Below are 24,396 nucleotides of genomic sequence, written 5' to 3'. Positions count from 1 at the left end.
GGCCCCACCCACAATATCGGACCCTGAGGGGCCCCACCCACAAAATCAGACCCTGAGGGCCCCGGTCACAAAATTGGATCCTGAGGGGCCCCAACCACAAAATCGATCCCTGAGGAGCCCCAATCACAAAATCGTACCCTGAGGGGCCCCACCGACAAAATTGGACCTTGAGGGGCCCCACCCACAAAATTGGACCCTGAGGGGCCCCACCCACAAAATTGGACCCTGAGGGGCCCCGGCCAAAAAATTGAACCCTGAGGGGCCCCACCCACAAAATTGGACCCTGAGGGGCCCCGGCCACAAAATCGGACCCTGAGGGACCCCGGCCACAAAATCAGACCCTGAGGGGACCCACCCACAAAATCGGACCCTGAGGGGATCCGGCCACAAAATCAGACCCTGAGGGGCCCCGGCCACAACATCGGACCCTGAGGGGCCCCACTCACAAAATCAGACCCTGAGGGGCCCCAATCACAAAATCGGACACTGAGGGGCCCCAACCACAAAATCGGACCCTGAGGGGCCCCGGCCACAAAATCGGACCCTCACGGCCCCGGCCACAAAATCGGACCCTGAGGGGCCCCTGCCACAAAATCGGACCCTGAGGGGCCCAGCCTACAAAATTGAACCCTGAGGGGCCCCAACCACAAAATCAGATCCTGAAGGGCCCCACCCACAAAATCGGATCCTGAGGGGCCCCACCCACAATATCTGACCCTGAGGGGCCCCACCCACAAAATCAGACCCTGAGGGCCCCGGTCACAAAATTGGATCCTGAGGGGCCCCAACCACAAAATCGATCCCTGAGGGGCCCCAACCACAAAATTGGACCCTGAGGGGCCCCACCCACAAAATTGGACCCTGAGGGGCCCCACCCACAAAATTGGACCCTGAGGGGCCCCGGCCAAAAAATTGGACCCAGAGGGGCCCCACCCACAAAATCGGACCCTGAGGGGGCCCAACCACAAAATCGTATCCTGAGAGGCACCGGCCACAAAATCGGACCCTGAGGGGCCCCGGACACAAAATCGGACCCTGAGGGGCCCAACCCACAAAATCGGACCCTGAGGGGCCCAACCCACCAAATCGGACCCTGAGGGGCCCCGCCCACCAAATCGGACACTGAGGGGCCCCGCCCACCAATTCAGACCCGGAGGGGCCCCGCCCACTAAATCAGATTCTGAAAGGCCCCAACCACAAAATCGGACCCTGAGGGGCCCCACCCACAAAATCGGACCCTGAGGGGCCCCGCTGACCAAATTGAACTCTGAGGGGCCCCACTCACCAAATCGGACCCTGAGTGGCCCCGCCCACCAAATCGGACCCTGAGTGGCCCCGTCCACCAAATCGGACCCTAAGGGGCCCCACCCACAAAATCGGACCCTGAGGGGCCCCGGCCACAAAATCAGACCCTGCGGGGCCCCGCCTACAAAATTGAACCCTGAGGGGCCCCAACCACAAAATCAGATCCTGAGGGGGCCCACCCACAAAATCGGATCCTGAGGGGCCCCACCCACAATATCGGACCCTGAGGGGCCCCACCAACAAAATCAGACCCTGAGGGCCCCGGTCACAAAATTGGATCCTGAGGGGCCCCAACCACAAAATCGATCCCTGAGGGGCCCCAACCACAAAATTGGACCCTGAGGGGCCCCACCCACAAAATTGGACCCTGAGGGGCCCCACCCACAAAATTGGACCCTGAGGGGCCCCACCCACAAAATTGGACACTGAGGGGCCCCGGCCAAAAAATTGGACCCTGAGGGGCCCCACCCACAAAATTGGACCCTGAGGGGCCCCGGCCACAAAATCGGACCCTGAGGGACCCCGGCCACAAAATCGGATCTTGAGGGGCCCCAACCACAAAATCAGACCCTGCGGGGCCCCGCCTACAAAATTGAACCCTGAGGGGCCCCAACCACAAAATCAGATCCTGAGGGGGCCCACCCACAAAATCGGATCCTGAGGGGCCCCACCCACAATATCGGACCCTGAGGGGCCCCACCCACAAAATCAGACCCTGAGGGCCCCGGTCACAAAATTGGATCCTGAGGGGCCCCAACCACAAAATCGATCCCTGAGGGGCCCCAACCACAAAATTGGACCCTGAGGGGCCCCACCCACAAAATTGGACCCTGAGGGGCCCCACTCACAAAATTGGACCCTGAGGGGCCCCACCCACAAAATTGGACCCTGAGGGGCCCCGGCCAAAAAATTGGACCCTGAGGGGCCCCACCCACAAAATTGGACCCTGAGGGGCCTCGGCCACAAAATCGGACCCTGACGGACCCCGGCCACAAAATCGGATCTTGAGGGGCCCCAACCACAAAATCAGACCCTGAGAGGCTCCGGACACAAAATCGGACCCTGAGGGGGCCCAACAACAAAATCGGACCCTGAGAGGCACCGGCCACAAAATCGGACCCTGAGGGGCCCCGGACACAAAATCGGACCCTGAGGGGCCCAACCCACAAAATCGGACCCTGAGGGGCCCAACCCACCAAATCGGACCCTGAGGGGCCCCGCCCACCAAATCGGACACTGAGGGGCCCCGCCCACCAATTCAGACCCGGAGGGGCCCCACCCACTAAATCAGATTCTGAAAGGCCCCAACCACAAAATCGGACCCTGAGGGGCCCCACCCACAAAATCGGACCCTGAGGGGCCCCGCTGACCAAATTGAACTCTGAGGGGCCCCACTCACCAAATCGGACCCTGAGTGGCCCCGCCCACCAAATCGGACCCTGAGTGGCCCCGTCCACCAAATCGGACCCTAAGGGGCCCCACCCACAAAATCGGACCATGAGGGGCCCCGGCCACAAAATCAGACCCTGAGGGGCCCCGCCTACAAAATTGAACCCTGAGGGGCCCCAACCACAAAATCAGATCCTGAGGGGGCCCACCCACAAAATCGGATCCTGAGGGGCCCCACCCACAATATCGGACCCTGAGGGGCCCCACCCACAAAATCAGACCCTGAGGGGCCCGGTCACAAAATTGGATCCTGAGGGGCCCCAACCACAAAATCGATCCCTGAGGGGCCCCAACCACAAAATCGGACCCTGAGGGGCCCCACCCACAAAATTGGACCCTGAGGGGCCCCACCCACAAAATTGGACCCTGAGGGGCCCCACCCACAAAATTGGACCCTGAGGCGCCCCGGCCAAAAAATTGGACCCTGAGGGGCCCCACCCACAAAATCGGACCCTGAGGGGCCCCGGCCACAAAATCGGACCCTGAGGGACCCCGGCCACAAATCGGATCCTGAGGGGCCCCAACCACAAAATCGGACCCTGAGAGGCTCCGGACACAAAATCGGACCCTGAGGGGCCCCAACCACAAAATCGGACCCTGAGAGGCACCGGCCACAAAATCGGACCCTGAGGGGCCCCGGACACAAAATCGGACCCTGAGGGGCCCAACCCACAAAATCGAACCCTGAGGGGCCCAACCCACCAAATCGGACCCTGAGGGGCCCCGCCCACCAAATCGGACACTGAGGGGCACCGCCCACCAATTCAGACCCGGAGGGGCCCCGCCCACTAAATCAGATTCTGAAAGGCCCCAACCACAAAATCGGACCCTGAGGGGCCCTGCTGACCAAATTGAACTCTGAGGGGCCCCACTCACCAAATCGGACCCTGAGTGGCCCCGCCCACCAAGTCGGACCCTGAGTGGCCCCGTCCACCAAATCGGACCCTATGGGCCCCACCCACAAAATTGGACCCTGAGGTTCCCCGGCCACAAAATCGGACCCAGAGGGGCCCCACCCACAAAATCGGGCCCTGAGGGGTCCCACCCACAAAATCGGACCCTGAGGCCAAAGTGGCCCCTGAGAGGCACCCACAGTTAAAACGGATCCTGAGTTGAAAGTCTTGCAGGGGCAGCAGGCAAGTCTCTCTTAAAGGGGCAGCCCGGGCACCATTTCAAACCACTATCTGTACTTCCTTCAGGAAATACACATCTAGTATTATTATTACTATTCAGTTGATTTCCGCAATTAATGCGGCCCGAACCGCTACACGCACAGACTCCGTTGAGGTGTCGTTTCGAAGCCAGCGTTCACGAGAGGTGTGCTAAGTATTTTTCGTGTCGATCAGATTTATAGTTTTTGTACAATTTGCATTTGAAAAAACATTTTCCTGTCATTGGAATGCACTGTCTCAATGCATTTCAAATGGAAAATTTTGCCATAGGGAAAACATGGGGCAGTCGTGAGGCGATTCAAATAGCAGTTAAGCTCATTGATATGCGCAGTCACACCCAGTTACTATGCCAACGCCTACAAACTTTTCATGACCCCTCCAAGACAGAGTTTCTGGCAGATAATATCAGCTCTTAAAGCGAAACCCAGAGCACAAATGCAAATCTAGCTTCATCACATGACGCATGCCCCTGAGAGAGAATGTGCGCCAAAGTGGATTTAAAAGCCCAGTGCGCCAAACTGGCTCTTTAATGGCGACGCGCCTAAGTGATTCTTAAAGGGCCAGCGCGCCAAATCGAAAGCTGAGTGACCCCAGGCTCCAAATCGGAGGCTGATCGACCCTGGCCTCCAAACCGGACCCAGAGTGGCCCCGCCCACCAAATCGGACCCAGAGTGGCCCCGCCCACCAAATCGGACCCAGAGTGGCCCCGCCCACCAAATCGGACCCAGAGTGGCCCCGCCCACCAAATCGGACCCAGAGTGGCCCCGCCCACCAAATCGGACCCAGAGGTGCCCCGCCCACCAAATCGGACCCTGAGGGGCCCCGCCCATCAATTCGGACCCTGAGGGGCCCCACACCAAATCAGCTCCTGAGTGGCCCCACCCACAAAATCAGACCCTGAAGCCAAAGTGGCCCTTGAGAGGCACCCACAGTTAAAACGGATCCTGAGTTGAAAGTCTTGCAGCGGCAGCAGGCAAGTATCTCTTAAAGGGGTAGCCCGGGCACAATTTTCAAACCACTATCTGTACTTCCTTCGGATTACAACATTAATACTAGATGTGTATTTCCTGAACGCTGCTAACTTTTTCTTTTTATTCAGTTGATTTCCGCAATTAATGCGGCCCGAACCGCTACGCGCACAGACTCCGTTGAGGTGTCGTTTCGAAGCCAGCGTCCACGAGAGGTGTGCTAAGTATTTTTCGTGTCGATCGGATTTGTAGTTTTTGCGCAATTTGCATTTGAAAATTTTTTTTCCCATCATTGGAATGCACTGTCTCCAATGCTTTTCAATGGGAAATGGCAAAACGTGCCCTGAGGCGATTAAAATGGCAGGTAAGCTCATTGATATGCGCAGGCACACCCAGTTACTATGCCAACGCCTACGAACGTCACATGACGCCCCGGGGACAGAGCTTCTACCACATAATATCAGCTCTTAAAGCGAAACCCACAGCACAAGTGCAAATCTAGCTTCATCACATGACACATGCCCCTGAGAGAGAATGTCCGCCAAAGTTGATTTAGAAGCCCTGTGAGCCAAACTAGCTCTTAAAGGGCCAACGCGCCAAAGTGATTGTTAAAGGGCCGACGCACCAAAATGAGTCTTAAAGGGCCTACACGCCAAATCGGAGGCTGAGCCACCCCGGCCTCCAAATCGGAGGCTGATCAACCCCCGGCCTCCAAATTGGAGGCTGATCGACCCCGGCCTCCAAATCGGAGGCTGAGCCAACCCAGCCTCCAAATCGGAGGCTGAGCCACCCCGGCCTCCAAATCTGAGGCTGAGCCATCCCGGCCTCCAAATCGGAGGCTGAGCCACCCTGGCCTCCAAATCGGAGGCTGAGCCACCCCGGCCTCCAAATCGGAGGCTGAGCCACCCCGGCCTCCAAATCGGAGGCTGAGCCACCCCGGCCTCCAAATCGGAGGCTGAGCCACCCCGGCCTCCAAATCTGAGGCTGAGCCATCCCGGCCTCCAAATCGGAGGCTGAGCCACCCCGGCCTCCAAATCGGAGGCTGATTCACTCCGGCCTTCAAATCGGAGGCTGATCGACCCTGGCCTCCAAATCGGAGGCTGAGCCACCTCTGCCTCCAAGTCAGAGGCTGAGCCACCCCGGCCTCCAAATAGGAGGCTGCGCCACCCCGGCCTCCAAATCTGACGATGAGCCATCCCGGCCTCCAAATAGGAGGCTGAGCCACCCGGCCTCCAAATAGGAGGCTGAGCCACCTCGGCCTCCAAATCGGAGGCTGAGCAACCCCAGCCCGGGCACCATTTCAAACCACTATCTGTACTTCCTTCAGGAAATACACATCTAGTATTATTATTACTATTCAGTTGATTTCCGCAATTAATGCGGCCCGAACCGCTACACGCACAGACTCCGTTGAGGCCTCGCTTCGAAGCCAGCGTCCACGAGTGGTGTGCTAAGTATTTTTCATGTAGATCGGATTTGGAGTTTTTGCGCAATTTGCGTTTGAAAAAACATTTTCCTCCATGCATTTCAATGGGAAAATGTTGCCATAGGGAAAACCGGATCCGATTCAGTGGACAGTCGTGAGGTGGCAGTTAAGCTCATTGATATGCGCAGGCTCACCCAGTTACTATGCCAACGCCTACAAACTTCACATGACCTCTCTAGGACAGCGTTTCTGGCAGATAATTTCAGCTCTTAAAGCGAAACCAACAGCATAAATGCAAATCTAGCTTCATCACATGACGCATGCCACTGAGAGAGAATGTGCGCCAAAGTGGATTTAGAAGCCCAGTGAGCCACCCTGGCTCTTATAGGGCCGACGCGCCAAAGTGATTCTTAAAGGGCCGGCTGACCGAAATGAGTCTTAAAGGGCCGGCGCGCCAAATCGAAAGCTGAGTGACCCCAGGCTCCAAATCGGAGGCTGAGCCACCCCGACCTCCAAATCGGAGGCTGATCCACCCTGGCCTCCAAATCTGACCCAGCGTGGCCCCGCTAAAAAAATCAGACCCTGAGTGGCCCCACCCACCAAAATGGACCCAGAGTGGCACAGCCCACCATATCGGACCCCAAAGGGCCCCGCCCACCAAATCGGACCCAGAGTGGCCCCACCCACCAAATCGGACCCTGAGGAGCACCACCCACCAAATCAGACCCAGAGTGACCCCACCCACTAAATCGGACCCTGAGGGGTCCCGCTCACCAAATTGGACCCTGAGGGGCCCCACTCACCAAATCGGACCCTTATGGGCCACACCCACCAAATCGGACCCAGAGTGGCCCCGCCCACCAAATCAGACCCCGAGGGGCCCCACCCACCAAATCAGCTCCTGAGGGGCCCCGGCCACCAAATCGGACCCTGAGGGGCCCCACCTACCAAATCGCACCCTGAGGGGCCCCAGCCATAAAATTGGACCCTGAGGGGCCCCACCCACAATATCGGGCCCTAAGGGGCCCCACCCACAAAATCAGACCATGAGGCCAAAGATGCCCCTGAGAGGCACCCACAGTTAAAACGGATCCTGAGTTGAATGTCTTGCAGGGGCAGCAGGCAAGTCTCTCTTAAAGGGGCAGCCCGGGCACCATTTCAAACCACTATCTGTACTTCCTTCAGGAAATACACATCTAGTTATTATTATTATTAAGTTGATTTCCGCAATTAATGCGGCCCGAACCGCTACACGCACAGACTCTGTTGAGGTGTCGTTTCGAAGCCAGCGTCCATGAGAGGTGTGCTAAGTATTTTTCGTGTCGATCGGATTTGTAGTTTTTGCGCAATTTGCGTTTGAAAATTTTTTTTCCCGTCATTGGAATGCACTGTCTCCAATGCTTTTCAATAGGAAATGGCAAAACGTGCCCTGAGGCGATTGAAATGACAGTTGAGCTCATTGATATGCGCAGGCAGAACCAGTTACTATGCCAACGCCTACGAACTTCACTTGAACCCCAGCACAGAGCCTCTGCCACATAATATCAGCTCTTAAAGCGAAACCCACAGCACAAATGCAAATCTAGCTTCATCACATGACACATGCCCCTGAGAGAGAATGTGTGCGCCAAAGTGGATTTAAAAGAAGCCCAGTCAGCCAAACTAGCTCTTAAAGGGCCAACGCGCCAAAGTGATTGTTAAAGGGCCAGCGCACCCAAATAATTCTTAAAGGGCCGACACACCAAATCGGAGACTGAGCCACCCCGGCCTCCAAATCGGAGGCTGAGCCACCCCGGCCTCCAAATCGGACAATGAGCCACCCCGGCCTCCAAATGGGAGGCTGATCCACCCCGGCCTCCAAATCGGAGCCTGATCCACCCCGGCCTCCAAATCGGAGCCTGATCCACCCCGGCCTCCAAATGGGAGGCTGATCGACCCAGGCCTCCAAATCAGAGGCTGAGCCACCCCAGCCTCCAAATCGGAGGCTGATCGACCCCGTCCTCCAAATCGGAGGCTGAGCCACCCCGGCCTCCAAATCGGAGGCTGAGCCACCCCGGCCTCCAAATCGGAGGCTGAGCCACCCCGGCCTCCAAATCGGACAATGAGCCACCCCGGCCTCCAAATCGGAGGCTGATCCACCCCGGCCTCCAAATCGGAGGCTGATCCACCCCGGCCTCCAAATCGGAGGCTGATCCACCCCGGCCTCCAAATCGGAGGCTGATCCACCCCGGCCTCCAAATCGGAGGCTGATCCACCCCGGCCTCCAAATCGGAGGCTGATCCACCCCGGCCTCCAAATCGGAGGCTGATCCACCCCGGCCTCCAAATCGGAGGCTGAGCCACCCCGGCCTCCAAATCGGAGGCTGAGCCACCCCGGCCTCCAAATCGGAGGCTGATCCACCCCGGCCTCCAAATCGGAGGCTGAGCCACCCCGGCCTCCAAATCGGAGGCTGAGCCACCCCGGCCTCCAAATCGGAGGCTGAGCCACCCCGGCCTCCAAATCGGAGGCTGAGCCACCCCGGCCTCCAAATCGGAGGCTGAGCCACCCCGGCCTCCAAATCGGAGGCTGAGCCACCCCGGCCTCCAAATCGGAGGCTGAGCCACCCCGGCCTCCAAATCGGAGGCTGAGCCACCCCGGCCTCCAAATAGGAGGCTGAGCCACCCCGGCCTCCAAATAGGAGGCTGAGCCACCCCGGCCTCCAAATAGGAGGCTGAGCCACCCCGGCCTCCAAATAGGAGGCTGAGCCACCCCGGCCTCCAAATTGGAGGCTGAGCCACCCCGGCCTCCAAATCTTACCCAGAGTGGCCCCGGCCACAAAATCGGACCCTGAGAGGCCCCACCCAAAAAAATCGGACCCTGAGGGGCCCCACCCACAAAATCAGGCCCTGAGGGGCCCCACCCACAAAATCAGACCATGAGGCCAAAGTGGCCCCTGAGAGGCACCCACAGCTAAATCGTATCCTGAGTTGAAAGTCTTGCAGGGGCAGCAGGCAAGTCTCTCTTAAAGGGGCAGCCCGGGCACTATTTCAAACCACTATCTGTACTTCCTTCAGGAAATACACATCTAGTTATAGTGGTTTGAAAAAACCACTATATTGTAATCCGAACGCTGCTAACTTATTCTTCTTCTTCTTATTAGTATTATTAAGTTGATTTCCGCAATTAATACAGCCCGAACCGCTACACGCACAGACGCCGTTGAGGTGTCGTTTCGAAGCCAGCGTCCATGAGAGGTGTGCTAAGTATTTTTCGTGTCGATCGGATTTGTAGTTTTTGCGCAATTTGCGTTTGAAATTTTTTTTTCCCGTCATTGGAATGCACTGTCTCCAATGCTTTTCAATGGGTAATGGCAAAACGTGCCCTGAGGCGATTGAAATGGCAGTTGAGCTCATTGATATGCGCAGGCAGACCCAGTTACTATGCCAACGCCTACGAACGTCACATGACATCCCAAGGACAGAGCTTCTGCCACATAATATCAGCTCTTAAAGTGAAACCCACAGCACAAATGCAAATCTAGCTTCATCACATGACACATGCCCCTGAGAGAGAATGTGCGACAAAGTGGATTTAGAAGCCCAATGAGCCACCCTGACTCTTAAAGGGCCGACGTGCCACAGTGATTCTTAAAGGGCCAGCGCACCGAAATGAGTCTTAAAGGGCCGGCGCGCCAAATCGAAAGCTGAGTGACCCCGGCCTCCAAATCGGAGGCTGAGCCACCCTGGCCTCCAAATCGGACCCAGTGTGGCCCCGCTCAAAAAATCAGACCCAGAGTAGCACAGCCCACCAAATCGGATCCTGAGGGGCCCTGCCCACCAAATCAGACTCCGAGTGGCCCCGCCCACCAAATCGGACCCTGAAGGGCCCCGCCCACCAAATCGGACCCTGAGGAGCCCCGCCCACCAAATCAGACCCTGAGAATCCCCGCCCACCAAATCGGACCCAGAGTGACCCCGCCCATCAAATCGGACCCTGAAAGGCCCCGCCCATCAAATCGGACCCAGATTGGCCCCGCCCATCAAATCGGACCCTGAGGGGCCCCGCCCATCAAATCGGACCCTGAGGGGCCCCACCCGCAAAATCGGAACCTGAGGAGCCCCGCCCACCAAATCGGACCCAGATTGACCCCGCCCACCAAATCGGACCCCGAGTAGCCCCGCCCACCAAATCGGACCTAGAGGTGCCCCGCCCACCAAATCGGACCCTGAAGGGCCCCGCCCACCAAATCGGACCCTGAAGGGCCCCACCCACAAAATCAGACCCTGAGGGGCCCCAGCCACAAAATCAGACCCTGAGGGGCCCCAGCCACAAAATCGGACCCTGAGGGGCCCCACCCACAAAATCGGACCCTGAGGGGCCCCGCCCACCAAATTGGACCCTGAGGGGCCCCGCCCACCAAATCGGACCCAGATTGACCCCGCCCACCAAATCGGACCCAGATTGACCCCGCCCACCAAATCGGACCTAGAGGTGCCCCGCCCACCAAATCGGACCCTGAAGGGCCCCACCCACAAAATCAGACCCTGAGGGGCCCCAGCCACAAAATCAGACCCTGAGGGGCCCCAGCCACAAAATTGGACCCTGAGGGGTCCCACCCACAAAATCGGACCCTGAGGGGCCCCGCCCACCAAATTGGACCCTGAGGGGCCCCGCCCACCAAATTGGACCCTGAGGGGCCCCACCCTCAAAATCGGTCCCTGAGGGGCCCCGGCCACAAAATCGGACCCTGAGGGGCCCCGGCCACAAAATCAGACCCTGAGGGGCCCCGGCCACAAAATCGGACCCTGAGGGGCCCCAACCGCAAAATCCGACCCTGAGGAGCCCCACCCGCAAAATCGGACCCTGAGGGGCCCCAACCGCAAAATCGGACCCAGAGGGGCCCCACCCGCAAAATCGGACCCTGAGGGGCTCCACCTGCAAAATCGGACCCTGAGGGGCCCAGGCCCCAAAAATCGGACCCTGAGGGGCCCCAACCACAAAATCGGACCCTGAGAGGCACCGGCTACAAAATCGGACCCTGAGGGGCCACGGACACAAAATCGGACCCTGAGGGCCCCGGCCACAAAATCGGACCTTGAGAGGCCCAACCCACAAAATCAGACCCAGAGTGGCCCCGCCCACCAAATCGGACCCTGAGGGGCCCGCCCACCAAATGGGACCATGAGGGGCCCCGCCCACCAAATGGGACCCTGAGGGGCCCCGCCCACCAAATTGGACCCTGAGGGTCCCAGCTGACCAAATTTAACTCTGAGGGGCCCCGCCCACCAAATCGGACCCAGAGTGGCCCGCCCACCAAATCAGACCTAGAGTGGACCCGCTCACCAAATCGGACCCCGAGGGGCCCCACCCACCAAATCGGACCCCGAGGGGCCCCGCCCACCAAATCGGACCCCGAGGGGCCCCGCCCACCAAATCGGACCCCGAGGGATCCCGCCCACCAAATCGGACCCTGAGGGGCCCCGCCCACCAAATCGGACTCTGAGGGTCCCAGCTCACCAAATCGGACCCAGAGTGGCCCCGCCCACCAAATTGTACCCTGAGAGGCCCCACCCACAAAATCGGACCCTAAGAGGCCCCACCCACAAAATTGTACCCTGAGGGGCCCGGCCACAAAATTGTACCCTGAGGGGCCCCACCCACAAAATCGGACCCTGAGGGGACCCACCCACAAAATCGGACCCTGAGGGGATCCGGCCACAACATTGGACCCTGAGTGGCCCCACTCACAAAATCGGACCCTGAGGGGCCCTACCCACAAAATCGGACCCTGAGGGGCCCAACCACAAAATCGGACCCTGACGGGCCCCGGCCACAAAATCGGACCCTGACGGGCCCCGGCCACAAAATCGGACCCTGAGGGGCCCCGGCCTCAAAATCGGACCCTGAGGGACCCCACCTACAAAATTGAATCCTGAGGGGCCCCAACCACAAAATCGGATCCTGAGGGGCCCCACCCACAAAATCGGACCCCGAGGGGCCCCACCCACCAAATTGGACCCTGAGGGGCCCCGCCCACCAAATCGGACTCTGATAGATCCCGCCCACCAAATCAGACCCTGAGGGGCCCCGCTCACCAAATTGGACCCTGAGGGGCCTCGCTCACCAAATTGGACCCTGAGGGGCCTCGCTCACCAAATCGGACCCTGAGGGGCCCCGGCCACAAAATCGGACCCTGAGGGGCCCCGGCCACAAAATCGGACCCTGAGGGGCCCCACCCACAAAATCGGATCCTGAGGGGCCCCGGCCACAAGATTGGACCCTGAGGGGCCACAACCACCAAATCAGACCCTGAGGGACCCGGCCACAAAATCGGACCCTTAGGGGCCCCACCCACCAAATCGGACCCTGAGGGGCCCCACCCACCAAATCGGACCCTGAGGTGCCCCACCCACAAAATCGGCCCTGAGGGCCCCACGCACAAAATCGGACCCTGAGGCCAAAGTGGCCCCTGACAGGCACCCACAGTGAAAACGGATCCTGAGTTGAAAGTCTTGCAGGTGCAGCAGGCAAGTCTCTCTTAAAGGGGCAGCCTGGGCAGCATTTCAAACCACTATCTGTACTTCCTTCAGGAAATACACATCTAGTTATAGTGGTTTGAAAAAACCACTATATTGTAATCCGAACGCTGCTAACTTATTCTTCTTCTTATTATTATTATTATTATTATTAAGTTGATTTCCGCAATTAATACAGCCCGAACCGCTACACGCACAGACTCCGTTGAGGTGTCGTTTCGAAGCCAGCGCCCATGAGAGGTGTGCTAAGTATTTTTCGTGTCGATCAGATTTGTAGTTTTTGCGCAATTTGTGTTCGAAAAAATTTTTTCACGTCATTGGAATGCACTGTCTCCAATGCATTTGAATGGGGAAATGGCAAAACATGCCCTGAGGCGATTGAAATGGCAGTTGAGCTCATTGATATGCGCAGGCAGACCCAGTTACTATGCCAACGCCTACGAACGTCACATGACATCTCCAGAACAGGGCTTCTGCCACATAATATCACCTCTTAAAGCGAAACCCACAGCACAAATGCAAATCTAGCTTCATCACATGACACATGCCCCTGAGAGAGAATGTGCGCCAAAGTGTATTTAGAAGCCCAGTGAGCCAAACTGGCTCTTAAAGGGCCGAAGTGCAAAAGTGACTGTTAAAGGGCCGGCGCACCGAAATGAGTCTTAAAGGGCCAACACGCCAAATCGAAAGCTGAGTGACCACAGGCTCCAAATGGGAGGCTGATCGACCCCCCGGCCTCCAAATCGGAGGCTGAGCCACCCCGGCCTCCAAATTAGAGGTTGAGCCACCCCGGCCTCCAAATCGGAGGCTGAGCCACCCCGGCCTCCAAATCGGAGGCTGAGCCACCCCGGCCTCCAGATCGAAGGCTGAGCCACCCCGGCCTCCAAATTGGAGGCTGAGCCACCCCGGCCTCCAAATCGGAGGGTGATTGACCCCGGCCTTCAAATCGGAGGCTGAGCCACCCCGGCCTCCAAATCGGAGGCTGAGCCACCCCGGCCTCCAAATCGGAGGGTGAGCCACCCCGGCCTCCAAATCGGAGGCTGAGCCACCCCGGCCTCCAAATCGGAGGCTGAGCCACCCCGGCCTCCAAATCGGAGGCTGAGCCACCCCGGCCTCCAAATCGGAGGCTGAGCCACCCCGGCCTCCAAATCGGAGGCTGAGCCACCCCGGCCTCCAAATCGGAGGCTGAGCCACCCCGGCCTCCAAATCGGAGGCTGAGCCACCCCGGCCTCCAAATCGGAGGCTGAGCCACCCCGGCCTCCAAATAAGAGGCTGAGCCACCCCGGCCTCCAAATCGGAGGCTGAGCCACCCTGGCCTCCAAATCGGAGGCTGAGCCACCCCGGCCTCCAAATTGGAGGCTGATCGACCCCGGCCTCCAAATCGGAGGCTGAGCCACCCCGGCCTCCAAATCGGAGGCTGAGCCACCCCGGCCTCCAAATCGGAGGCTGATCGACCCCGGCCTCCAAAACGGAGGCTGAGCCACCCCGGCCTCCAAATCGGAGGCTGATCCACCCCGGCCTCCAAATTGGAGGCTGAGCCACCCCGGCCTCCAAATCGGAGGCTGATCGACCCCGGCCTCCAAATCGGAGGCTGAGCCACCCCGGCCTCCAAATCGGAGGCTGAGCCACCCCGGCCTCCAAATCGGAGGCTGAGCCACCCCGGCCTCCAAATCGGAGGCTGAGCCACCCCGGCCTCCAAATCGGAGGCTGATCCACCCCGGCCTCCAAATTGGAGGCTGATCCACCCCGGCCTCCAAATCGGAGGCTGATCTACCCCGGCCTCCAAATCGGAGGCTGATCCACCCCGGCCTCCAAATCGGAGGCTGAGCCACCCCAGCCTCCAAATCGGAGGCTGAGCCACCCCGGCCTCCAAATCGGAGGCTCATCGACCCCGGCCTCCAAATCAGAGGCTTTTTGACCTCGGCCTCCAAATCGGAAGCTCAACGACCCCGGCCTCCAAATTGGAGGCTGAGCGACCCCAGCCTCCAAATCTTACCCAGAGTGGCCCCGCCCACCAAATCGGACCGTGTGGGGCCCCGCCCACCAAATCGGACCCTGAGAGGCCCCGCCCACCAAATCGGACCCAGAGTGGTCCCGCCCACCAAATTGGACCCAGAGTGGTCCCGCCCACCAAATTGGACCCAGAGGGGCTCCGCCCACAAAATCAGACCCAGAGGGGCCCCTGCCACAAAATCAGACCCTGAGGGGCCACGGCCACAAAATCGGACCCTGATGGGCCACAGTCACAAAATTGGACCCTGATAGGCCCCGGCCACAAAATCGGACCCTGAGGGGCCCCAACCACAAAATCGGACCCTGAGGGGACCCAACCACAAAATCGGACCCTGAGAGGCCCCGCCCACCAAATTGGACCCAGAGTGGTCCCGCCCACCAAATTGGACCCAGAGGGGCCCCACCCACAAAATCGGACCCAGAGGGGCCCCTGCCACAAAATCGGACCCTGAGGGACCGCGGCCACAAAATCAGACCCTGAGGGGCCGCGGCCACAAAATCGGACCCTGAGTGGCCCCAACCACAAAATCAGACCCTGAGGGGACCCAACCACAAAATCGGACCCTGAGGGGCCCCTGACACAAAATCGGACCCTGAGGGGCCCCGGCCACAAAATCGGACCCTGAGGGGCCCTGCCCACCAAATTGGACCCTGAGGGGCCCCGCCCACCAAATCAGACCCTGAGAGGTCCCACCCACAAAATCGGACCCTGACGGGCCCCGGCCACAAAATCGGACCCTGAGGGGCCCCACCTGCAAAATTGGACCCTGAGGGGTTCCGGCCGCAAAAATCGGATCCTGATTGGCCCCGGCCACAAAATCGGACCCTGAGGGGCCCCAGCCACAAAATCGGACCTTGAGGGGCCCCACCCACCAAATCAGACCCTGAGGGGCCCCGGCCACCAAATCGGACCCTGAGGGGTCCCGGCCACCAAATCGGACCCTGAGTGGCCCCGCCACAAAATCGGACCCTGAGGGGCCCCACCCAAAAAATCGGACCCTGAGGGGCCCCACCCACAAAATCAGGCCCTGAGGGGCCCCACCCACAAAATCAGACCATGAGGCCAAAGTGGCCCCTGAGAGGCACCCACAGTTAAATCGTATCCTGAGTTGAAAGTCTTGCAGGGGCAGCAGGCAAGTCTCTCTTAAAGGGGCAGCCCGGGCACCATTTCAAACCACTATCTGTACTTCCTTCAGGAAATACACATCTAGTATTAATGTTGTAATCCGAACGCTGCTAACTTTTTCTTTTTATTCAGTTGATTTCCGCAATTAATGCGTCCCGAACCGCTACACGCACAGACTCCATTGAGGTGTCGTTTCGAAGCCAGCATCCACGAGAGGTGTGCTAAGTATTTTTTGTGTCGATCGGATTTGTAGTTTTTGCGCAATTTTGCGTTTGAAAATTTTTTTTCCCGTCATTGGAATGCATGTCTCAATGCTTTTCAATGGGCAACTTAAAACGTGCCCTGAGGCAATTCAAATGGCAGTAAAGCTCATTGATATGCGCAGACACACCCATTTACTATGCCAACGCCTACGAACGTCACATGATGCCCCCAGGACAGAGCTTCTGGCACATAACATCAGCTCTTAAAGCGAAACTCACAGCACAAATGCAAATCTAGCCTCATCACATGAAGCATGCCCCTGAGAGAGAATGTGCGCCAAAGTGGATTTAGAAGCCCAGTGAGCCACCCTGTCTCTAAAACGGCCGACGCGCCAAAGTGATTCTTAAAGGGCCAGCGCGCCAAATCGAAAACTGAGTGACCCCAGGCTCCAAATCGGAGGCTTATCCACCCCGGCCTCCAAATTGGAGGCTGATCGACCCTGGCCTCCAAATCAGACCCAGCGTGGCCCCGCTCAAGAAATCGGACTCAGCGTGGCCTCGCTCAAGAAATCGGACCCAGAGGGGCTCCGCTCACCAAATCAGACCCAGAATAGCCCCGCCCACCAAATCAGACCCTGAGGGGCCCCGCCCACCAAATCGGCCCCCGAGTGACTCCACCCACCATATCGGGCCCCGAGTGGCCCCACCCACCAAATCGGACCCCGAGGGGCCGCACCCACAAAATCGGACCCCGAGGGGACCCACCCACAAAATCGGACCCTGAGGGGCCCAACCCACAAAATCAGACTGAGGGGCCCCAACCACAAAATCGGACCCTGAGGGGCCCCAGCCACAAAATCGGACCCTGAGGGGCCGCACCCACAAAATCGGACCCTGAGGGGCCGCACCCACAAAATCGGTCCCTGAGGGGCCCCACCCACAAAATCGGTCCCTGAGGGGCCCCAACCACAAAATCGGACCCTGAGGGGCCCCGGCCACAAAATCGGCCCCTGAGGGTCATCGACCACAAAATCGGACCCTGAGGAGCCCCACCCACAAAATCGGACCCTGAGGGGCCCCATCCACTAAATCAGACCCTGAGGGGCCCCACCCACAAAATCGGACCCTGAGGGGCCCCGGCCACAAAATCGGACCCTGAGGGGCCCCGACCACAAAATCGGACCCTGAGGGGCCCCACCCACAAAATCGGACCCTGAGGGGCCCCACCCACAAAATCGGACCCTGAGGGGCCCCACCCACAAAATCGGACCCTGAGGGGCCCCATCCACAAAATCGGACCCTGAGGGTCCCCGGCCACAAAATCAGACCCTGAGGGTCCCCGGCCACAAAATCGGACCCTGAGGGGCCACACCCACAAAATCAGACCCTGAGGGATCCCGGCCACCAATTCAAGCCCTGAGGAGCCCAGGCCACCGAATCGGATCCTGAGGGGTTCCGGCCACAAAATTGGACCCTGAGGGGCCCCGGCTACAAAATTGGACCCTGAGGGGGCCCGGCCACCAAATCGGACCCTGAGTGGCCCCACCCACCAAATCAGCCCCTGAGGGTCCCCGGCCACCAAATCGGACCCTGAGGGGCCCGACCCACCAAATTGGACCCTGAGGTGCCCCGGCCACAAAATCAGACCCTGAGGGGCCCCACCCACAAAATCGGACCCTAGGGGGCCCCGGCCACCAAATCGGACCCTGAGGGGCCTCAGCCACAAAATCGGACCCTGAGGGGCCCCACCCTACAAATCAGCCCCTGAGGGGCCCTACCCACCAAATCGGACCCTGAGGGGCCCCACCCACCAAATTGAACCATGAGGTGCCCCGGCCACAAAATCGGACCCTGAGGGGCCCCACCCACAGAATCGGACCCTGAGGCCAAAGTGGCCCCTGAGAGGCACCCACAGTTAAAACGGATCCTGAGTTAAAAGTCTTGCAGGGGCAGCAGGCAAGTCTCTCTTAAAGGGGCAGCCCGGACACCATTTCAAACCACTATTTGTACTTCCTTCAGGAAATACTCATCTAGTTATTATTATTATTATTATTATTATTATTATTATTAAGTTGATTTACGCAATTAATACAGCACGAACCGCTACACGCACAGACTCCGCTGAGGTGTCGTTTCGAAGCCAGCATCCATGAGAGGTGTGCTAAGTATTTTTCGTGTCGATCGGATTTGTAGTTTTTGCGCAATTTGCATTTGAAAATTTTTTTTCCCGTCATTGGAATGCACTGTCTCCAATGCTTTTTAATGGGAAATGGCAAAACGTGCCCTGAGGCGATTGAAATGGCAGTTGAGCTCATTGATATGCGCAGGCAGACCAAGTTACTATGCCAACGCCTACGAACGTCACATGACGCCCCAAGGACAGAGCTTCTGCCACATAATATCAGCTCTTAACCCACAGCACAAATGCAAATCTAGCTTCATCACATGACACATGCCCCTGAGAGAGAATGTCCGCCAAAGTTGACTTAGAAGAAGCCCAGTGAGCCAAACTAGCTCTTAAAGGGCCGACGCGCCAAAGTGATTGTTAAAGGGCCGGCGCACCGAAATGAGTCTTAAAGGGCCGACACGCCAAATCGGAGGCTGATCGACCCCGGCCTCCAAATCGGAGGCTGATCGACCCCGGCCTCCAAATCGGAGGCTGATCGACCCCGGCCTCCAAATCGGAGGCTGATCCACCCCAGCCTCCAAATTGGAGGCTGAGCCACCCCGGCGGCCTCCAGATCGGAGCCTGAGCGACCCCGGCCTCCAAATCGGAGGCTGAGCGACCCCGGCCTCCAAATCGGAGACTGAGCTACCCCGGCCTCCAAATCGGAGGCTGAGCTACCCCGGCCTCCAAATCGGAGGCTGATCGACCCCGGCCTCCAAATCGGAGGCTGATCGACCCCGGCCTCCAAATCGGAGGCTGATCGACCCCGGCCTCCAAATCGGAGGCTGATCGACCCCGGCCTCCAAATCGGAGGCTGATCGACCCCGGCCTCCAAATCGGAGGCTGATCGACCCCGGCCTCCAAATCGGAGGCTGATCGACCCCGGCCTCCAAATCGGAGGCTGATCGACCCCGGCCTCCAAATCGGAGGCTGACCACCCCGGCCTCCAAATCGGAGGCTGACCACCCCGGCCTCCAAATCGGAGGCTGAGCCACCCCGGCCTCCAAATCGGAGGCTGGGCCACCCCCGCCTCCAAATCGGAGGCTGAGCCACCCCGGTCTCCAAATCGGAGGCTGAGCCACCCCGGCCTCCAAATCGGAGGCTGATCGACCCTGGGGTCCAAATCAGAGGCTGAGACACCCTTGCCTCCAAATCGGACCCAGAGTGGCCCCGCCCACCAAATCGGACTCAGAGTGACCCCACTCACCAAATCGGATCCAGAGTGGCCCCTCCCACCAAATCGGACCGTGAGGGGCCCCTCCCACCAAATCGGACCCTGAGGGGCCCCGCCCACCAAATCGGACCCTGAGGGGCCACTCCCACCAAATCGGACCCTGAGGGGCCCCGCCGACCAAATCGGACCCTGAGGGGACCCACCCACAAAATCGGACCCTGAGGGATCCCGGCCAGCAATTCAAGCCCTGAGGAGCCCAGGCCACTGAATCGGATCCTGAGGGACCCCACCCTCCAAATCAGACCCTGAGGCCAAAGTGGCCCCTGAGAGGCACCCACATATAAAACGGATCCTGAGTTGAAAGTCTTGCAGGGGCAGCAGGCAAGTCTCTCTTAAAGGGGCAGCCCGGGCACCATTTTAAACCACTATCTGTACTTCCTTCAGGAAATACACATCTAGTTGATATTGATCTGTGTACTAAACACAAAGCTATAACTAGAGGAGAGATGTATGATGTAATATCAGGCACACTTTGGTGACAATTATGGATGACATGAGTCCATGATGCCACAAATATGAAAAAAACAGGATATTCTTTTTTTAAGACATTCTCGATGAAAGAGTAACTGTGCAGATGTTGCAATTTGTTTTCTTCTTATGAATATCTACTTGATAATGGCAAAAAATGAGTCTAGCAGTCTGATGTTTGTGCTGCTGACCTTAGCTAGTGTCTCAAGTAAGTTATTTGCCGTTTTGGCCTGTGCCATAATCTTTTCTTAACCACAGCACAGGCCCATTGGTGACAGTGATAGAATGAACAAAACTCTAAATACGCTTTCAATCATAAATTCCCTCTAAATGAATACCATCTGAGTTAATAAATGTGCCTTCTTATGTTGAGAAGCCAAAATGAACTATGATTCATCCGGGCATTAAATCTATTGCCAGTGTAAGCAAATCTGACATTGGGACAGCATCTAAACCAGAATGTGATTCGCAGAATGTTTTCCTTCTACTTAGAATCTTCTTTTTGCACATTTCAATTATTAACTACTGAGGAAGGAAGGAAAATTTAGATACATCAATGAAATGAAATAAACCAACAACGCACGAAATATAAGGCTGTGTTCACACGTTTATTTAATAGTCCCCTTAAAGGGAACCTGTCAGCAGGATTGTGCACAGTAACCTACACACAGTGTCAGGTCGGCGCCGTTATCGTGATTAAAATGATACCTTGGTTGGTGAAATCCGTCTTATGGTTGTTGTGTAATCTTTATTTTCAGTTTTGTGTTAATGAGAATTTTGTGCACTAAGGCGGGGTTGGGGTATGTGGTGCTCTGATTAGATATTCATAATGCAGACTGCTGACAGGTCACTGATCCCTCACTGACCTGCCCCCTAGTTTACATAATGAATATCTGTATATACTGTCACGCCGTTCTGTCTGTGTCTGCTTGTCGGCGTGACAATGCATGTTTTTTGCTTTAACCCTTTGCTCCTTCCCCCCTAATTGAGCTGGGATACTGCTGGCTTTTACCTGTATGGAGCCTGCTCAGTTCCTTGCTCTGCTGCGTAGCTGCACATGTGGTGTTAGGTCCTTGCTCTGCTGCTTGACCATTCGCATGTGCGGTCCCTGGTCGCCGCTGTGGAAGCTGTCCGCGAGTTGTGAGGTCATTTGCAGCTGGTGCATGACTTTCCACGTGTGTCTAGGCTTGCAGACAATGCCAGGTGCTCTAAGCTGCAGTTCCTGCACTGACTGTGCTGCAATGGTTTCTGTGTGTGCTTAGGGCGTGCGCAGCCACACCTTCCCTGCTTTTATCAGGGTTAGTGTGTGTACTTGAAATGCTGTCCCCAGTCAATTGCTGAGGGGCAGCCCCTTTATAAACTTACCCTGCCCTATGGCCAGGGCCAGAGCTATTCACAAAGCTCCTGGACTTTGCCATGTGTGCTTTGTGTCTGTGTCTTTGGACCGCCTCTGTCTTGATTATGGTACCAAAGTCCCTGCCTTGATTCCCGCTTTGTCCTGTACCCTCACCCTGCCCCGGAGGCGATATATCCGGGCCTTGATCCTGTACCTGTCCTGTACCTGACCCTGTCTAAATTTGCCCTGGCCTGGAGGCGGTGTATCCAGGCTTGAATCCTTGATCCTGTAGCTGACCATGTCTGAACTGTCTACTGTGTTATGTTCCTGGAATCCCTCTGTGTTTGGAGCCCTGCACCCAGTGACTCTGAGACTCTTGTAACCGGTGTTCCTGCTGAGCATCTACTATGCTGTGCTCTGACTACCATGCGGTGTTAGCTCCATGCAGGCCCAGCAATCCTGCTGTGTTAGCACCTTCACGCTTGAGATCCTTCCTAGGTCCGATGCCCGGAGCCTGTTGACCGCAGTCTGGAACCTGATGACTGGTGCCTGGAGCCTGGAGCTGGATGACTGCAGTGGTGCCTGTAGGTCGTGTTGGATGTCCGGAACCAAACAACTCCAGTCTGATGTCTGCCGGTGACTCTGATGTCCTGATGACCTCATGTACCCTGATGTCCATGATCTCGTGTGTCCTGATGTCCTGATGACCTCATGTGTCCTGATGTCCTGATGACCTCGTGTACCCTGATGTCCTGATGACCATGTGTGTCCTGATGTCCCGATGACCTCGTGTGTCCTGATGACCTGCCTGTGTCCCAATGTCCCACTTATGAGTGACTCGGTGATCTGATGGTGCCTTGGGGTCCACTGAGTGGTACCCTTCTGGGAGGTGTGGAATCGGGAGCCTGGTTTAGCCCTGTTTTGTCTATGTACTGTGACTTTACTTTAAGTAAACTTTACTTTATTTATACCTGAAGTTGTGCGGTGTTATCTAGTCCTACGTGTCTTCTTTGTCCACATGCTTAGCTGCCACAGAATCCCGGTCGCTGCCCTTCCCTAGTTCGGGTAGGCCCGGGTCCCCCTCTGTGGTATAGAGGGTCCATATTGCGTCCCCGGGGGATGCCCGCCCCTCGCCATCGGTGTGGAGGCGCCTGCTGGGCCGCGTCTGCGACTGCAGTCGTGACATATACTTAAAAAAAAAACCTTCTGCAGGCAGGCCCCGGCCGTGGCACCTGCTCTGCAGCAAAATCACATGTTTTATGTGCCAATAATACCTTTTGTTCAGGTTATTCAGCTGGAGGAAAAAATAAATAAATTTGAAAATGGCACCCACCGCGCCTGCGCAGTAACTGCTATCGGCGCCATCTTGGGGAAGGAATTTCTTTTTCTTCTCCAGTAAGATGGCGCATGCACAGTAGCAGCTATCAGATCACAGCAAGACACTGATAGCAGCTACTGTGCAGGGGCGGCGGGCGCCATTTTCAAACTGTATATACAGATATTCATTATTCAAACTAGGGGGCAGGTCTGTGAGGGATCAGTGACCTGTCAGCAGTCTGCATTGTGAATAGCCAATCAGAGCACCCCATACACCAACTCCACCTTAGGGTTCAAGAATCCGATTAACACAAGAAACTGAAAATAAAGATTAAACAACAACAATAAGATGGATTTCATCAACAGGTATCATTGTAATCAGTATAATGGCGCCGACTTGACACTGTCTGTAGGTTACTGTGCACAATCCTGCTGACAGGTTCCCTTTAAGAGATTTGAAACTACAATCATCCGATCTCCTGTGCTATAGGTATAAGTGCTTCAGCCCTGCTATATATAGCAGAGAACAGGATCTCCTGTGAACTCCAGCCACAAGCCGGCATTCACAGGAGTATCGTAATGACAGGCACGGGGGTCTTCTGCAGACCCCTGAATGTCATAACAACCCATTGGAGCCACACGACCATGTGACAGGAGCACTGATGAAAGGGATTTGCGATGCGCTTATGGCTGGCACATATTAAATCCCGCTGTCAGAGATTGACAGTGGGATTTAACTTCTTAACAGGCGGTGGTGGAGCTCCAATCCGCCCGGGGCTTTTAAAGGCATATGACAGCTGATTAATTCAGCTGTCATCTGTGAGGAAAGATGCGGGCTCAGCGCCAGAGCTGACATCTAAGTCAGGGACATGACTTAAGATGTAAGTATATGTCATGTGTCATGAAGAGGTGGCGGTATATGCACAAAACATCTTTTTCAGGCAGTTTTCACCTGAGAAAAGGGTTGAAAAGATTAAAAGAATGAACATATGCACTGTAATATTAAAACGACTTGCTGTGCACATGTTCAGTCTCTTTTAGATTCTTGTAACTGCTTTTGACTTTGGACACCATGAAGAGGCTAAAAGAAGTTACCTGACCATTCGTCAGGGGACTTCTGTCTGGAAGTCGCTCACCACTTTATACTTTCAATAAAAAAAGACACCTTAGGCAAAGCTAGCGCATAAATGACCAACTAGACACCAAAGAAGACGCTCCAGGGAAAACACAGCTATCATTTTCCTAAAGAGTCTTCTGCTTCAAAAACTCAGTGGGTACACTGGCATCTAAAATATGTTGAGTGAGTATATATCTTATATAGAAACCTCTCATTTTTCAGGGCTTCAGACAGAAGCCCTGACCGAGCCACTGACATATGGCATAAACGCTATGTGAACCTGGCGTTAGGCAGATTTATGTGCATTATTTTGGGTGGTGGTTGAAGAGTGGAAAAACAGCACTGGACAGAAGTATTAACTCTAAAGATGTGGCAAATGTATGAACCATTGTGCAACACTTCAGTAAATTTAATGCAGATAATGGCTACACAGCCACAAGCAATTTTGACTTTAAAAATGTTCATTTTCTAAAGTCTTACACCCATCTAATTTAAAAGTAGAATACAAATGTATAAATGTTGCATGAAATAGTACAGTCAGTAGGATGCTGGTGTTTTTTGGCCAAAAGCATAAACCTGT

The 24,396-nt window shown here is 56.5% G+C and overlaps 1 long non-coding RNA gene across 1 annotated transcript in view; it reads right to left on the bottom strand.

The window, feature by feature from the left end:
• Nucleotides 1-22,352, bottom strand: part of LOC141092786 (uncharacterized) — a 71,371-nt gene extending 49,019 nt beyond the window's left edge. The window contains exon 1 of the long non-coding RNA XR_012232917.1: nt 21,059-22,352. This is a non-coding gene — a long non-coding RNA (uncharacterized lncRNA). The remainder of the gene's footprint in view (nt 1-21,058) is intronic.
• Nucleotides 22,353-24,396: the final 2,044 nt, after the last annotated feature.

This window comes from Dendrobates tinctorius, unplaced genomic scaffold, assembly GCF_039654945.1.
Source record: "Dendrobates tinctorius isolate UK_male_01 unplaced genomic scaffold, ASM3965494v1 ptg000060l, whole genome shotgun sequence".
NCBI lineage: Eukaryota > Metazoa > Chordata > Amphibia > Anura > Dendrobatidae > Dendrobates > Dendrobates tinctorius.
The sequence above is the reverse complement of the archived record's forward strand: the minus strand, read 5'-3'. Positions and strand labels throughout refer to the sequence as shown.